A 6,207-nucleotide genomic window follows, 5' to 3' on the forward strand; every position below is an offset into this window, starting at 1 on the left:
AGGACTATTACTATGGCTCTGTACCAGCTTTTGTATGAAAATATTCTATTTTCTCAGGGTTTGACGGCTCTGGGATAATTGAGAGAGTAAAGTAACATGGTCTACTTCAAATATTCCTCCACGTTTATGCTTCTGTCACACACTTCTGTAATGAAAACTGTGAATTAAATTCTGACAAACTTATGTTGGTGCAATCTCAACAGTGCCATGGTAGGGGTGAATAATTCGTTATACTATGGCACCAGTCTATGCTCTCTAATAATTATCGAGTCTATATCAAGACAGTGATGTCCAGTGACAGTATGTCAGAATTTTAATCAGTTTCGTGATAATGTCCACAGATGTCTCTTTCTGAACCTTTCCTTCCATGTTCTTGGCACTCGGTGTGGTTATACATCTGCTTACCTACTTGATTACTTCCTCCAAGCAATCTGGCATACTCGCCACCTTAAAGACATCTATGGAACATTACTGAGATATCTCAGTTGTTCAAACACTTACTGTGAAGATACAAGGACTGGGGTTTGTCCCCTAATATACCTCTTAAAAGGTATGCAAGGGGGCATGTGCTACTAATCCCAAAGCTGAAGAGGTAGATGTTAGGAAAGAATCCTCAAACGAGTGGCTCCACCAGCACAAGGAAATCCAATTAGGTCAGATCAAACCAAATTAAAATGCCCATTGTTTTATTAAATGCAGCATTCTAGGATGGCTGAGCGCATGGCAGGGAGACGGGAAAGCAGGAGCACATGCAAACCCGGAACAGGAACCACATGTGGTTCCTCTGGGAGCCTACTTACATATCCTGTGGTGGTGGTCCTGACCCTCCTTTAGGGAGGGTTCAGGATCTGGCATGCTGGGATTTGGAGTCCAGACCAATGGTGGTGGCTGGGATGGATGCCAGGTGCTGGGGTTATGCTCCTGACTTAACAGTAGAGTCAGGCCATCCACTGGACTTATTTGTTGGCATTTGCATTTAATAGGTTGGTCCAGGTTCAAGAGAAAACTTTGTCTCAAAACTAAGGTGGGTGGAGCCTGAGAAGCAAAACCTTATGTTCACTTCTGTGAACCTAGATATATGCCATGCTTACTGGCACTTGCACCAAATCATGTGTACACGCACACTTACACACCCTCACATATCCTCAACGTGCATGCCCCAGCATGTGAAGAAATACCCAACACACACACAGTTTTACATGTATAAACACATTCCTGTACTACATAACACACGATATACATACATATACCTATGTAGTTACCATTACACAAGAAGTATAAAGAAATACCATATAAAAATGTCTGTGTTTTACAATGTAAACTTCCATTGCTAAAGTTATAAATATCAACTTGTAAAAGGCAAAAACAATGTTTATTTGAGGAGCCTGGGTATTATTGAAGAAAAGTAAAAAATTAAAGGAAAATTGTTTACAAACAGAGGAGTATTTGAGAAACATTCTTCTTAGGGACTTGGGCCTTCAGGCTGAACTGTGTGTGACAAGTGAGACACATATTGGAACACTGGACTTAACTCCCTAGGTCCAAATGAGAAACAGAAGGAGGGAGAACGTGAGCAAGAAAGGCAGGACCAGAGGGAACCTTCATCTGATGATAGATGGAGATAGAGACAGAGACCCACATTGGAGCACTGGACTGAGCCCCCAAGGTCCAAATGAGGAGCAGAAGGAGGGAGACCATGAAAAAGGAAATCAGGACTGCAAGGGGTGCGTTCACCCTCTGATACAAGGGGACTGATCTAATGAGAGCTCACCAAGGCCAGCTGGACTGGGACTGAACGAGCATGTGATCAAACCGGATTCTCTGAATGTGGCTGACATGGGGGCTGACTGAGAAGCCATTGACAATGGCACTGGGTCTTGTTTTGTCTGCATGTACTGGCTTTTTGGGATCCTAGTCTGGTTGGATGCTCACCTTCCTAGACCTGGAGGGAGAGGGGAGGAACTTGAACTTCCCACAGGGCAGAAAACCCTTACTGCTCTTAGGACTGGAGAGGGAAAAGGAGAGGGAGTGGAGGGGGGGAGGAGGAAAGAGAGTGGGGAAAATGGGAGGGTATGGGGAGGAGGGGAGGAAGTGGAAATTTTTATAAACAAATAAATAAATAAATTTAAAAAAGAGAGAAAAATGTTATCAGTCATAGTTAGTCTAGAGCTTAACAATGGGGAAGACAAGCACAATCTTGGTAATTCGAAAAGAAAATAGAGAAATAGTTATGGTATGCTTAAATTAATCAAATGAGCTTTGTATTAGTGATTGACTTTTCATGTCTGGATGATTTGGGTTAGTGTTTGACTTTTTATGTCTGGAGGTTCTTCAGTATTCCCCCATCTTTACTGTTACCTCCATAAACATTTTTTAGTCTTCATTTTACTTTATGTGGCCAGCAACTTTGGAAATAATTTTTTCTTAAGAAATAATGAAATATGAGCATGCTTGAGTTTCAATTCAGCATCCCAGGATCCAAGATTTTACTTCAGTTTTACTAGTGTTTGTTTTAGCAAGTAATCGTACATGTCATAGTAGACAGATATTATTTAAAAAGACAACTGATACTTTGACAATGAGTTTGCAATTTGAGGGAATTAGAAAGAGAAAGGAAAATTAGTGGTTTATTACATGGAATACATATTAATGGCCATCAATAATCAATGATTCTGTATCTTTAAAAAATAAATTTTTAATATAATTAAATAATTGATTCTTTAAAATATAAAAGTATTGATACTCAATCTATGTTGGCATGAATATGCCAAGAGTCTCTTTCAGATTCCCATTGAAGCAGTTTTATGAAAATGTCCATAAAAGTATATATATTTTAAAAATTAATAGAAGCTTTGAGTCCTTTATCTCAGTTAAGAAATTCTCACAGCCTGCGTCAATTACTATTCTATACACCCACAGCAATCTGACTGTGCTTTACCACAACTATAAAGTAGGGGGTTGGAGAAATGGCTCACTGGTTTAGAGAACTTGCTGTTCTTTCAGAAAACTAGAGTTGGGTTTTTAGTACCTACAGTAGGCAGCTTATAATAATATTTACCCTCTTTCCAGAGCAGCCTATGCCCTCCTTGGTATCCAATGGTACCCTCATGCATCTGAGCATACACAGACAGACATGAACACAAACACACACACAAGCAAGCAACTTTCAAAATAAATCATGTTTTAAAATATTGGAGGGCAAAGCCAAAGCGCTATGTTAAGTCACACCTTGGCCAAATGCTGATCTCTGTTTGGCCATGTCTTACTTTTTTTCTTCTATCCTGATGTAGTTGTGATTTACTCATGCATATTTTTGCCTTTTTGTTCCTCTTTGCTTTAATGCTGCTGTTCTAATGGATTGACTCTGCAAGAGGACAAATCATTACAAGTCCGTACTGAACACAATCACAGTAAAAGGTGAACACAAAAAGCAGAGCCTCTTTCCAAGATTCCATTGCTCTCATGACAACTTTGCTTGAGACACTGGTACATGTGAAGATCACCTTCCTGTGGCTATGGTTTAGGACATGACTTTTCCTATCTTTATGGACACTGTCTTAGCATTTTGAACAATACAGCGGTCCACCAGAAGTGGTGATACCCATGAGGGTCACTGATACTAGCCAAGACAGTAGGCCTCCAACATGGCTGTCTTATTGCCTGTATATTGACGGTCAGAGACACATTATCTCCATGAAGTTCAAGAGGAACTTAGTCTCCAAACATCTTTCTGTGTTCACCTACACTGACCAAGGTGCTCTTCTTGAAGACCACCCTTTTGTGCAGAATGGCTGCTACTACCAAGGCTATATTGATGCGGATCCAGAATCCATGGTGGCCGTTACCACCTGCTTTGGGGGCCTTCTAGGATTACTGCAAATAAATGGCACAGATTATGAAATAAAGCCCAAGAAGTTTTCTTCCTCGTTTGAACATCTGATTTATAAGATGTACAGTAGAGAGACAGAATCATTTCCCAGGGAATGTGGCTTAACAGAAGAAAAAATTGCATGACAATGAAAAGTTCAAGATGATGCTTTCACATTGAGGCAGAGCAGCAGTCCTGGCTGGTAAACCAGCGGACTTACAGTGGAATTTACAATAGTGATAGACAATCATCGATTTGTTTATCGGGAGAGTAACATTTCACAAGTGCATGAGGATGTAATCACTGTTCTAAATGTAATAAATGTCCACTTTTCTCTATTGGAAGTTGTGATTGTTTTAATGGCACTTGAGATATGGAATAAAGAAAATCTTATAGATGTTGAAGCCAAATTGGCACCTCTTCTAAGCAGATTTTGCACCTGGAAGAAACAGAACCTGGATCGTCGTGTTCATCAAGACGTTGGGCATCTTTTTGCAAATTACCCATATGGCATATCAACTGGTATGGCCTATGTTGTCATTCTGGTTTTAACTGTGGCATTGGAAGTTTCAGGGGTCCGTCAGCGACTAGCTTTTCCCAGACAGTGTCACATGAGTTGGGCCATAATTTGGGTATGCTCCACAATGAAAGTAATCATACATGTGCATGTGGTAGAAAATATATTGTATATGTATCCTGTATAATGTATCCAACAAAAGGTGATGGTGTGACATTTAGCAACTGCAGTTATGATAGATAGTTTCAAACAAGTTATGCAAAGGCCTGTTTGCACGATTCCCCAAATAAACAGGATATTGTGGCATTGACAAAATGTGGAAAAGGTGTGGTTGAAAATGGAGAGGAGTGTGACCATGGAACTCTTCAGTTGTGTTTAAAAGATCCATGTTGCCAAGATAAGTGTGCCCTGAAACCCAATGTTGATTGTGCTAGAGGGCTTTGTTGTAAAAATTGTCACTTCATGTCATCAGGCACAGTGTGTAGAGCAAAACACAATGAATGTGATCTTCCAGAATGGTGCTATGGAAATTCAAGTAAATGTTCTGAAGATGTGTACATGTCTAATGTGTACGTGACGGTGGGCCCTGCTATGGGAAGAAATGTATTAACAATACAATACAGTGTCAGCAGATTTTTGGCAAGGAAGCCAAGAATGCCGCGAAAAGTTGCTATTTGGAAATGAATACCCGGGGTGACCGTTTTGTCAACTGTGGGATCATTAATAGAGGACAATATGTAAAATGCAATATCTCAGATATCTTGTGTGGGCGAATCCAATGTGAAAACGTGACGAGGATTCCTCATCTGAGAAGTCATTACACGGTGCATTGGAGTCACTACAATTGGGTGACTCGTTGGGGATACAGACTACCGTTTGTGAATAACCAGACCTGACATTGGCGATGTGGAGGATGGCACAGGCTGTGCCCCAAACCATATGTGCATTAACAGAAAGTGTGTCCATATGTCTGCGTTGATAAGTCATTGTTCACCAAAGACCTGCAGTTTGAATGGGATCTGCAACAACAGAGACCACTACCATTGCAACCCTGAGTGGAGCCCACCACACTGCAAGGAAAAGGGCGGGGGAGGGAGTGTTGACAGTGGCCCCACCTCCCTTGAGAAGAAATGGCAGAAAATCAAGGTTTAATGATTATACTTTAGGCTTGTTGATTTCTTTTTGGATTATTTTTTGCTTGTTTCTAATTTCCACTTGTTTGAGAAACAATAAAAGGCACAATGTCAAAACTTCACTTGAGACAGAACAGCGAAATGATAGAATTAAGGAGGAGCCCAATATTTAAACTTCGCTTGAAACTGGAGAGGATAATGCTCAAACATCAGGTGGGATCAAACAGCTCAAGGATGAATCCCAAACAAAGGAAAACAAAACTTGAATATTCAAAGTCCAACAGAAAATGAAGAGCATAGTGCTCGAATTACATCTGGAGAGCAAATTTTTCCAACTTCAGAAAATAATCCCAGTTAATTTGAAACACCCCCTCCCCCACAAGTATTAATCTGTTACCTACTGGCAGGAGACCGTTACTGCTTGTATCAGAAACCCCCACAAGGGGTCCCAGGGAACAACATTGTTTCTGGATCATCAGAATCTACGACCAAATAAAAGGAATTTTAGGAAACTCATACTTTATATTACTTTAAGAATTTCATTGATTTTTTTTTTAATTTTATGAAATTGGTACTATGTTTCCTAAGCATGGGTCTAACTTCTTTCTAATGGCCATGTTTTCTCTGGTGAGCAGATATTCCCATCATTCACCTCTTCTCTGATCCATCTAGGTATTGGTGTCTGTTTT

At 40.3% G+C, this 6,207-nt stretch overlaps 1 pseudogene; it reads left to right on the plus strand.

Annotated features, from left to right (window-relative positions):
• Window positions 1-3,603: 3,603 nt before the first annotated feature.
• Window positions 3,604-5,537, plus strand: LOC146890597 (disintegrin and metalloproteinase domain-containing protein 25-like; annotated as a pseudogene).
• The last annotated feature ends 670 nt before the right edge of the window (window positions 5,538-6,207 follow it).

The sequence above is a fragment of the Myodes glareolus genome, chromosome 23 (genome assembly GCF_982192425.1).
Source record: "Myodes glareolus chromosome 23, mMyoGla1.1, whole genome shotgun sequence".
In the NCBI taxonomy this organism is placed as follows: Eukaryota; Metazoa; Chordata; class Mammalia; order Rodentia; family Cricetidae; genus Myodes; species Myodes glareolus.